The 12545-nt window shown below is 38.0% G+C and overlaps 1 protein-coding gene across 6 annotated transcripts in view; it reads left to right on the plus strand.

The window, feature by feature from the left end:
- Nucleotides 1-12545, plus strand: part of GHR (growth hormone receptor) — a 312127-nt gene that overhangs the window by 189665 nt on the left and 109917 nt on the right. The window lies entirely within an intron of this gene.

Raw genomic sequence — 12545 nt, forward strand, 5'->3', positions numbered from 1 at the left:
GGAATGTAAGGATAGCATGTTCAAGGGCAACATGAAGAGTAAGAGAAAATGTCCTGGATGCCAAGACTAGCTCTCTTTATTGCAAAGCTTGCCAGACTCTTTACCCAGTACATGTACTCTACTCTAAGAAGAAGAAACAAAGCTAAGTGACTGCTAAGCTCATGGACAATGTTTTTGGGTCTCTCCAGCAGCCAGCTAGTGGCTGACTAGCTAAAATCATTTGTTTTTCTCAAGATGTTGTAATTCTGAGAATGCAGGGTTTGGCTGCCATGTTAGCCTGGATTTTCTGAGATGCATCCCTGCAAGAGATTCACTGAGAAATTAGATGTGCAAGAGATTTATCTGGGGAAATGCCTATGAGGGAAAATGGAGAAGGAGCTGTAGGAGGCTGGAAGAGATGAACACTGCAGTACACGTCTGATCCCAGTGATGGGAAAAAAGAAAGGAAAGGAGGAATGAGAAAAGGGAAAGAAAGAAGGAGAGAAGAAAGGAAAGAGATAGGGAGGGAGGGAAAGTCAAAGACATCAGTGCAGTGCCAAGAAAGTTTTGGCAAGGCTGATGGGGAGTCTTCAAATCAAAGTTACTTGAAAGAGGAATCCCCTTATCATCCCCCCAGGAATGGGCCTGCCTTGGTGTCCTTGTCATGCAAAGTCACTGGCTGGGTGGATTTCAGAGCATAGCAGCTGAGGTCATAGGCCAGTTACACTCTGCCATAGGAGGCTTGAGAGAGCATTTTCATAGCTGCCACATTTGCCACTGCAACCTTCTGGGAGTGATGGGTTGTGCTGGAAGAATTTGAAGATAGTATCTTATGCTCCGGATAAAGAAATGCATTGATGAAGGCCCTTCACTATTAGATTTATTTTTCTGTGTCCCAACTATTATATAAATTCCCCTATCAAGGAATTTTCAATGTTTTCTCCTTGCCCTTAGATACGTGATCTTATACCCCAGGTTTGCTGAGACATTCCTTTTACAGATAGTTCTACTGGCTCATGAGTGTAATGTGTCTAAATGTATGGTTGGAAAAATACGGTTATTAGATCTAAATTTTAAGTTCAAATTTCCTTAGCCTGAAGTTTAGAGTCTTCCACAGTCTAGTCCCAACCACTTTTTCCAACCTTAATTACCATTGCACTTTACCCTGTATTTCAATTCATTTGAAATATTTGCTCTTTTCTAAATTACTCTTGCTTACCCACCACTATCTCTTTGTTCATACTGTTCTCTTCAACTAAGATTAATTAATCAACATGTATTTATTGTCCCCTTCCCATGGGCCAAGCCCTGTGCTTAGAACTGTATGTTAGGGGACAAAACGCACATGGTTTCTGTCTTCCTAGAGTTTGAATTTAGTAGAAGAGCAACAGACAATACACAGGTCAATGGACAGTTCATGCTTACAAATCATGTGACAGTGTCAAAAGTAAACAAAGAAGGTTCCCTGATAGAGAATTACAGGAAGGTTTATTTTAGATAGAGCTATCAGGAAAGAAATGGCATTTCAGCCTGAACTTGAATGATAAAGGGAATGTAGTTACTAAGGACTTAAGTCCTTCAGATACCAATTCCATCATCTTCAAGATATTGCCATGATCTTCACAAAGTTTTTCCTGACTCATCATTGGACTCTCAACCGTTTTTAGCCCTGTGCTATCTGCGTCTTGTATATTACAGAAAGTGTTTAAGGTCACACTATAAACTAAATGTGTTTGTCTCCAATCAGACTGTAAGATTGTGGAATGTTAGATCCATGTGTGATGTATGCCTTTGTCTCTTATCAGACTATATGATTTTGGAAGTTTAGAGCTATGTCTGTATCCGCTATAACATTTATCTCTGTATCTGCATGATACTTAGGATAATAGTATGTGGGCACATCCAACAAATATTTGTTGAATGAATAAACAGTATTCCACTCTCTGCAAGTTTGGCCTTTCTGACATTTGTCTGAATTATAGAAGGAGAAGGAGGCCTTATATAATAGTTGAAAATTACTGTTCACGTAATACAGAGTTCTGAACTTCAACCAGAAGCAAGTCTACAGCAGATGAAAACATTTCTAATGAGGGAATTAGCTGTATATAACTTTAGGATAGGGTTGTATAAGTTTAGCATTTATTTGAAAATCCATTATTATATGCATAATTAAGTTTTAGGAAGAAAATCTGGCTGAATAGTAAATCAGTTACTATTTTCAAACAGTTCTTCAGTAGTTAGTTACCACTGGCTTCTAGAATTTAACTGGTGTTTTTTCTTTCAGTATATCAAACTAGCATGTGGGTTGAGACACAACCTCACATTACAAATGGGTAGTCCCTTGACTTGTAGATCAATCAGTAATAATACAACTACTGATTTTTTACAGTTTGTATAATTATTTGTCATTTCTTTCCCTTATTATCTGTATTCTCAGAAACAAAGAGTATAAACAAAGAGAAAGGACATGATGTATTTTTGATAGGCTACCATCTCAAATTTTCATTCCAATGTTTATTTGGAGAAACACTTTTATCTAAAATGGACCTTTTCATTTGACAATGGCACTTGCTCTCAAAATGAGAATTGCGCCTTCCAGGAGAGTTTTCCATCTGACTCCAAAGCCTTGACCCTCACAAACAGTGTTGTTTGTAATGGCCCCTGGTTAGAAACTCTCAGCCTAACAAGCATGCAGCATAGCCCCTGAAGTCTCCCGTCCTATCTGCATAAATTTGGGATATAGCACTCCTGCACATCAAGCCTCACTTACTCATAAAATGCCGGGAATCATTCCAAATTGCTCTTCCAGAGGAGAGTTTGTTTTTATAATTATTTCAGATAGAGATGTTTCAAAGTCTACATAAATGCATAATATTTTTTTCTGATTGTGCTTTTTGGTGTTTCTCTTGCTGTAATACCTACTTCGCCATTCTTCAGGGAGCACTTCAAGGACTTTTGTAATCCATATAGCCTTCCTAAGCTGTTCTAACTTTCAGCAATCCCAACCACATCACTGACCTAGTTTGTAATGACTCACCAGACAATGTGTTGGGTTCTCTAGTATACTTTGTTAAGTCCAAGTTATCCTTTCTGCTGTTGTTTCTCAGTGTGTGTTTCTATCTGAGCTCTCCAGTTAAACTGTAATCTACTTAAGCACTGGGCTTTGTCTTATACTCTACTTCTCACAACTCTTGCCTCTTAAATTGGTTAATGTATGTTTGATGACTAATTGTACACATAATAGCTACTTAATAAATGTTCTTAAGAAAAGGACAAATTAAGTATTTTCCCTGGTAACCCTCTATACCAGGCATCACTGTGGAAAGATGCAGAGTTGAGAAAACAGCATTTCAAAAACAGGAAAAATCACTTGTAAATTATTTCAGGGATTTGACTTTGACATTATGTTGACATAAAAAGAGCCTTAAAAACAGCTATTAGAAAATAGACAAAAGTAGAAACAAATAAATGAATGAGTGAATGACATATCTAAATGCCATGAAATGTGAAAATGATACAAAATGTTAAGCTAATCCTTTTTTCTTCTCTAATTAATCTCCACTGGGTATGGGGAATAGGGAAGAACTGGGGTATTCGCAACAGGCAAACATTCCTGATTCTTGCCCTACTAAAGATAGGGACATTAGGAGAAAGGATCATCTAGTTGGAAAATAAACTGGCATTGCTAAGTCTAAATGATTGAGTCAAGTGCAAATTTTATAGCCCAAATAGAATTTTCACAAGTCCATTGACTGTTGAAAACTACTTGTACCCTGGCTCAAAGGACATTTTCTTGCTGTCTATAGTAAGCGATCTGTAAACTGTGTTTGGGACCAGAACCAAATGCTAGCCTTTCATTTCTCAAATTATAGCTTAGTAATCCCAGCTCAAAAGTCCCTCCATACACAATTTAGTAAAATTAGCAGCATAAATTTAGAACCAGAACGTAACTATGCTTTGTTCCCTCCAGAAGTAAAATGTGAAATTTCTTCCCATTGGAAGTCTATTTATCACTTAATTTCAGATGTTGTGATACTGTTTTCATCCAATGTTAGAGAACAGAAAGAAACCTTTTTTAAAAGCATAACTTTCATTATTCATCTAAGTTTTTTTCAGGGTCCATGAGAAATGCTAAGATTATGCCTTGTGTTTGAGAAATAGAAAAGGAAAAAGGGAGGAAAACCACCTAGAGAAGTGCTTCTCAAACTTCAAGGCACACGTGAATCACCTGGGGACCTTGCAGATTCTGATTCTGAAGGTCAGAGGTGGGGCCTAACATCCTGCATTTCTAAGGAGCTTCCAGGGCATGCTGATGCTGCTGGCCCACAGACCATACTACTTTGAATAGCAAGCTTTATCGGCCATAGAGGACTTTTTTTTTCTTTTTTTCTTTTTTTTTTTTTTTTTTTTTTTTTTTTGCATGGAACACAGATTACTGCTCTATTCTAGGTTACAATTCCAAGGAAATAATGACTGAAGGAAAATACTGCTATTTCAACACTTCTGAGTCATTTAGTTAGAATGGAAGGTTAACATTAGCAATTTAATGTGGTGGGAGTATTTATTGATGTACTAATTTGCACTTTGTTCCTGCCAAATCTTTTTACTCTGTTGGCTCCAGGGAGTTTGAAAGCCTAGGACAGAATTGTACTTCCTAGGTTTGTTTACCTATTGTGGCAAAGAAGTGAGCATCTTTGGAGTTAAGGAGAGTTAAGACCCAAGGAGAAGAAAAAGAAAAACTATGAAGGCTTTTTAAAATGTGTATCCCTGTGTAAGATCTCCAAGGACCCTCCCTTGACCCAGTAGTAGCAAACGGAACCACAGTGATGGCTGAAATTGAGTATCTCACTAACTTGGTAAAAGTTGGGCAGGCTCACAGTCAGACTTAAATCATTTTAGAGAAGTACAATAATGTGGCATTCCTTGCACCCTGATGATATGCAAAAAATACATACCTGCTTCTGATGGAATTTAAACATGGACTGTTAGCAAGAATGTACCCTTAAAGTTTTGTAAACTCTACAGCAAAGGAAAAAAAACTGCTACAGAAAAAATAAGGATTTTTTTTTCTAGCTTTACCAGTAACCTATACCTTCATTTCTTCATGTTACTAATTACAGAAACTTTTAGCAGAAATGTATCACTCTTGGGCATCAGCTAGTTCTAAACATTTTAGCTCTTAGGAGCCTCTGGTGACAACTGTTCTGTTGTTAGTTTTGCTCTCTGACTAGATTGTAACTTCTAAGCTCAGGAATCCTGTCTTCTACTAGTTCTCTTTAGTACTAACCTAACCAAGAGCTAGGCATTTAGGAAATGCTTACTATAAATGTATTGACAAATGATTATGTGTAATTAGCTCTTCATCACAATATTTTTCATCATCAAGAAATAGATTTAAGGGAGATATTTTCAAACAGTATATATGTATCATCCCCTTACCTTTATGTATGTGTCTGTTTGTGAAGTCAGCACATATTATGTGCTAAACTCAAGAAACTCAAGAAACAAGGGAGGTTACTTTCTAAGCCTGCATCATAGCAGTAGAAATTTGGAAGAAAAAAAAAAAACCCATACAATTAATTGAGTTATAATTAAAGAAAATTATATGACTACCAATTGTAATATTTCTAAAATATACCCACATATGCCAATCTATTGTAAGAAAATGTTTGCAGAGGGAAAACAATGTAAATTCCTAGAAGCTTTAGATAGATTCTAATGATTGGAAATAAGTATTACAAATAGTCCACATTTTAATGTGACTTCTAGAATGTTTTGGAGGTCATAGTATCCACTCACGCTCTTATGCTGCTTGCTTACAACATACACTTGGTTCCCATTTTTCTGTTAGGAAAGATCATACTAATGATCTGTGATCATATTTACCACTTGGGGATCTTGCTGGCCATGATAAGGAATTTGGACTTTACTCTGATTACATGGGAAGCCACTAGAGAATTTTAGCCAGTAAGGTAGCATGATCTTCATGCCTTAAAAAGGTTAATTGTTTTGGTGGTTAGTTGTTTTGGTAGTTAATTGAAGGAAGGTAAAAGTGGAAGTAGGAAGAACAGTTAGGAATCTATTTGATTGTTCAGGAAAAAGGTGCTGGGCGCATGGGCTATAATAACAAAGGAGATGGAGAGAAGTAAATGGATTGAGATGGAACTGAAAGAACTTGTTGATGGTTAAATACGAAAATTAATTCAAGATGGATTAGAGATTTAAATGTTAGACCTAAAACCATAAAAACCCTAGAAGAAAACCTAGGGAATACCATTCAGGACATAGGCAAGGACTTCATGTCTAAAACACCAAAAGCAACGGCAACAAAAGCCATAGTTGACAAACGGGATCTAATTAAATTAAAGAGCTTCTGCACAGCAAAAGAAAGTACCATCAGAGTGAACAGGCAACCTACAGAATGGGAGAAAATTGTTGCAATCTACTCATCAGACAAAGGGCTAATATCCAGAACCTACAAAGAACTGAAACAAATTTATGAGAAAAAAACAAACAACCCTATCAAAAAGTGGGCAAAGGATATGAATAGACAGTTCTCAAAAGAAGACATGCATACAGCCAACAGACACATGAAAAAATGCTCATCATCACTGGCCATCAGAGAAATGCAAATCAAAACCACAATGAGATACCATCTCACACCAGTTAGAATGGCAATCATTAAAAAGTCAGGAAACAACACGTGCTGGAGAGGATGTGGAGAAATAGGAACGCTTTTACACTGTTGGTGGGATTGTAAACTGGTTCACCCATTGTGGAAAACAGTATAGCGATTCCTCAAGGATCTAGAACTAGAAATACCATATGACCCAGCCATCCCATTACTGGGGATATATCCAAAGGATTATAAATCATGCTGCTATAAAGACACATGCACAGGTATGTTTATTGCAGCACTATTCACAATAGCAAAGACTTGGAATCAACCCAAATGTCCATCAGTGACAGACTAGATTAAGAAAATGTGGCACATATACACCATGGAATACTATGCAGCCATAAAAAAGGATGAGTTCGTGTCCTTTGTAGGGACATGGATGCAGCTGGAAACCATCATTCTCAGCAAACTGTTGCAAGAACAGAAAACCAAACACCGCATGTTCTCACTCATAGGTGGGAACTGAACAATGAGATCACCTGGACTCGGGAAAGGGAACATCACACACCAGGGCCTATTATGAGGAGGGGGGAGGGGGGAGGGATGGCACTGGGAGTTATACCTGATGTAAATGACGAGTTGATGGGTGCTGATGAGTTGATGGGTGCAGCACACCAACATGGCACAAGTATACATATGTAACAAACCTGCACGTTGTGCATATGTACCCTAGAACTTAAAGAATAAAAAAAAAAAATTTTTTTAAATGAGTTGGAGGAAGTTAGAGAAAGTGAAGTGACAAAGATGACTCAGAAGTGTTTGGCTTAAGTATCTGAGTGGATGGTGAAACAATTTTCAGGGATAAAGAAGAATTTAGAAAGAATAGTTTTTTTCAGACATTAGTCAAGAGTTCTGTGTTAGGATTGAGATGCCTATTGGATACCAACTGAAGATGCTGAAGAGGCTGATTAGAGTCTGAAGTTCAATGAAGAGGCTCAGACTGAAGATAGAAATTTGGAACCATCAACGTGTAGATGATATTTAAAGCCATGAGACTTGATGAGATGCCCTTTGCAAGAGAAAAAAAAAAAAAAAAGCTACAATATTGGAGGGAAGAGTTTTGTGACAGGACAATATTTATGGGTTAGGCAGAGGAGGAGAAGCAGTAAAGGAGACCAAGAAAGAACACTCAGTGAGCTAGAAGTGACAGCAAGTAGATCAGGCATCCTCGAATCTAAGCAAAGAGCATATTTTTAAAAAACAGTAATGTACTGGATCAAATGCATCTGAGAAGTTAAGTAATGTAAGAAATAAGAAGAGACTATTGAATTTGATAAGAACAGCTTTAGTGGAACAGAAGGATTAGAAGTAAAACCAAAGTAGATTCAGAAGAGGAGAAATTAAGAAATAGAGATAGCCATTCAGACAGGGACTTAAAAGATCCAGGAATGGAAAGGAAATTCCTGGGAGCACAACCCCTAAGAAGCCAAAAATAGAGGATGCTTTCCATGTAGGTTTTTAATTCTTTTTTGGTGGTTTTTAATTCTTTTTAGTTCTTTAGAAAGAGAAATGTCTTGTTGGGATTATTGTTTGAAATGGTGTTGGTGGCCCAACGATTTCTGGTTTCTATAGATCCCCTTTTTGTACATGCTCATTCCCTTAAAAAAAAAAAAGAAGAAGAAGAAGAAGAACACTGGGTTTTCTAATTTAGGGCAAGGGGCTAATAGCAAGCCAAACTCATTTGTAATCTAAATGGTCACACATTATTTTGGTTGCTCTTCAGTGGCACTAGCTTATGCTAGGCAGTTCATTTTACACACACACACACACACACACACACACACACATACACCAACACAGCATTTGCTACAGATCCTAAACTTGAAGCCCTGGATCTTCCTTACATCATTTACCCAGAGGTATCTTTGTCAACCTTTTTAACTTATACCCACCAGAAAGTAGAACAAGGCAGAAGTTGTGTAGGAGTTCTGTCCCTCCCCCCTCACCTCCTGGCCTCAGCACAATAAATACTGTGTTGAGAACTTGGCTAACTGCTTCTTTTCCCACATTCGATCAGGGAATACTTAAAGCCATACAGTGTCCCTGTTCTTCCAAAAAGCATATGGGGCAGGTTGCCCCTTCAGGCTGACACAAAGACACACTGTGCAAGACATCTATGGCCAGTGGAGTGGCCGTGTATGGTTTATCAATGAGGCTTTTGACTTGTTTCTTTATGTCGTATTGTCATCACGTTAAATAGAATTCAAACAAGGAAACGAAATTTATATTCTAGACTTTTAAGGCATTGCCTGCCTTATAGCTATGAAACTTTTTTTTTTCATGCCTGGTATAATTTTCCACCTTAAACGATGTTGTGTGATTTGATTATGGTTTTGACTCTCATTTAATTGTTCATTTTAAAATTTTTAACTGAAGTTAGATTTAGATTTAAAGTTCAGTGCCCATAAAGGATACTTCTCAATAGAGCCAAGAACTTCAGAAGGCACAACACAAAAAGGGCAAAGTTCAAAAAACTAAGCATCAGGTAGGTACTTTATTGTCCAGGGACTTGTCTAGGTAGACTGTCACCTTATCCATCTTCATTCGCTTTCTAGTAGAGCTTCCATTTTCTACTGCAAAATAGTTTCTGGAACCACTTCCATGTTGACCAAAAGAGAGTGTCAACAATTCCTTTCCAAAATTGCCCTTTAGAAAGTGAATCTAAAATGTTTGATTCAAGTATGTGAGGGTAGCTACATCAAAGTTTTCTTTTTTACTATGTACAAAAGTGACAGATAAATCCATGAAATATGTGCATTTTTCTGCTAAGACTGCTTATTAATTTAAAAAGAGGTTGTTAGAATAAAAGGTCAGAGAGTCAACATATTACAAATATTTATTGAGAGCCTGCTGTGTGCAGAGTTGGAAAAGATAAAATGAGGTTGCTACTTTCAACAGACTTACAATCTAATTGAGGTAGCAACAACATAAACATGCAAAGCAAATAATGCAAGATACAGCATAAGACATAATTAACTATCAGATGAGTGACATATATAATAAATACCATTAATTCACCAGCAATCATAATCAGAAGCACTATGTGCCAAGCATTCTGCTCAGTACTTCACATACATTATATCATTTTTTGAAATATTATTTCTACTTTATAGATGGAAATTGCCTCTGATCTTCCCTCCTTTCTGGAGAAAGCAAGGAGAATGGTGTAAGGTAGACAAAGACCTAAGCAGATATGTTGGTCTGGGGCAAAGGGTCCGTTTAGGGGAATGGAGAGAAATGAACCCTGGGACCAGCATTAGTCTGTTTACCACCGTATCCCAGGGCCTAGTATTGTGCCTTGCACATAATAGGTGCTCAATAATATGTCTTAAAAAAAACAAATGGCCCTCTGGTCTGTGCCTGTAACCCAGACCAAGTACCATGGAATAAAGTTAATTAGTGAATTAAAGCCACATACCACATAGCCTAAGGACCCATCCCCAAGACCTCCCAATTCCCAACTATGACGGTAAAGGATCGCAGTGGAAAAGATACATCATAGGGGGATAGCAATAGCAATTCCAGCTTACTGGGGCCTATTTTATGGAATCTGACATGGTGAACAGTTCATAAGTTTATTTCCAGGCTTCAAGACCCTGCAACATCTGGCCTCTTGCACCTCCACAACCTCAAATCCTTCTATTCTTCCCTCACTCTCTCTACTCCTGCCACACACACCTCCTTTCTACTCCTCAAATCCATTTCAGGGCCTATATTCTTGCTTCATTTTGCCTGGAATGTTCTTCCACAAAACATCTGTGTGGCTCATTACCATACCTTCAGATCTGTAAGAGCCACTCTCCCCACATCTTCCCAGCTGCCTGGCATTATAGTACACGTCTATTTGCTTATGTGTTTGTCCCCGTACACACTGGAACATGGGTCCAGGGAGGCAGAATTCCATCTGCTATTTTTACCATTGAATCTCCAGCACATAGGACAGACATAGCACATTGTAAGTACTCACACACAGCAACTCTTAACTCAGGATTACTTTTTCTGGCTCTGAAATACCTACTTCCAAGAGAACGAAATTTATTCAAGAAATGTTGGATGGAAATTGAAGAGTGAGCTTGGAAACGACAGACAGAGTGGCAGGAGCCCAGACCAACCTGTTTATGAAAGATGCCTTTGCCCATAGAGGGAAAAATACACCTTAAAGCCTCTGCCAAAGTATATGCTTTCTTAGGACACCTCTGACATGCTGAATGGCACCTGGTCTGAACAAGAAGATCTATGGATTTGCCAAAACAACTAATTCCTGGGACTTAAGAATAACTACTACCAGTATCATCCTAGTAAACAAGTAGCAAGCAACAAGCACCACATGCAAAACCAGACAAATGCCTTCATGCAGGTGACAGTGAGTGGAAGAAATTAATCTTATTTTTATTATTTTTTCCCTTATCAAATACTAGCAAGGGACCAGATGTCATAAACCTAGTTAAAATATGTTGACTTTACCTCAAATTTGAGTATTCATGGTTCCAAAAGGACACTTGTTATAGGATCTGATGATGTACTTTAAAATCTTCTTTTGTGCAAACTGAGGATTCAGAGACCACGAAATGTATGGTAAATTCAAAGTACTATTATAAGTAAAATCATAATGCCTCACGACATTTTTGAAAGTAAAATATTTAGGAATATTACAAATATGTATTGAGCACTCCCTATATTTAAGGAACTGTGCTAATGCTGTGATGGATCAAAAGGAGAATGAGCCATGATCCTTACCTTCAGACTTCAAGCTTATTATTCATTGGGCAGTTAGATAACTAACATATCAGACAAGGAATAATAAGTGCCATTGTCCAGATATTAAAAACAAAATTGGTGTTGTGGAAGCACAAAGAATGCAGAGATGGATCCCAACTGGGAGAAAGAAAAAGTGCTTCCTAAAGAAGACACTCAGATTGACCTTGAAAGTTGGATGCTTTTGCACAGGATTAGAAGGTAGGAAGTCTTCAGTTGTTGGACTTGCCAATTATTTTGGTGTAAATATTCCCACTGTGGCTGATTTAAAGTTGATAACGTGATGCAACTGAACACAGAATTGGGAAGAGAAGGTGGCTCTAGCACACTACCTATGAGTCACCATCTGAGCTCCAGGCTTAATTAAATCAGCCTCCTCACTACTATTTTGAATGAGTGAAATCACAAATCTTAAAAACATCTATGCTAACATTATCAGAGAAGAGATAGTCACTTCTATCATTCTCCATTACAACTCCATCTAACTTTCTAATATTCTCTTTGAATATCCTTCCAATCTCAGTCTCAGTCATATATTCCTGGCTGGCCTACCTAGAATTAATCTTGGCACAGTGCCAAACTGTGATTCTGTTTGTTCCTTTTAGCATTGCTGTGATTAATCTGCACTCCTGTTATCACATGGCATAGAAAACTCTCTTACTGATTATGGCCTGGTGTTGACACCTCTGCTGTTCTCCGTAATGAAAAGCAGCTTTCAGGGTGGCTAGCTGGGCAGGATGTTTCGCTGCTCTTGTAACAGTAGGAAGGAAAAACTGGAGGAATTACTGGGAAGCTTTGCAGAAGGAAGATACAGGCCAGCCGAGAGCCAGCATTCATATTACCTGCTCCTTTCAGTATTCTTTGTGAAAACACCACCACCAGTGTGTTCCCTGGACGTCACTACTGCACCTTTAACTGGCCTTATTATGCTAGGGACTACATTAGAAAAGCCAGACTCTAGTATCTGTCTGTAATTGCAAGCGGATGTCTCAGCACATGCACAAGCTTATGTCAGGAGGATGTTTATGAAAAACTCACAAAGCAGAGCACTGCTAGACAGGAAATAAATATGTGAAGCTTGAAGTTGTTAGGAAACTTCCACATTTGTCTCTCTAAGCCAGAGATAGGACCT

Source organism: Macaca thibetana, chromosome 6 (genome assembly GCF_024542745.1).
Source record: "Macaca thibetana thibetana isolate TM-01 chromosome 6, ASM2454274v1, whole genome shotgun sequence".
NCBI classification, from domain to species: domain Eukaryota; kingdom Metazoa; phylum Chordata; class Mammalia; order Primates; family Cercopithecidae; genus Macaca; species Macaca thibetana.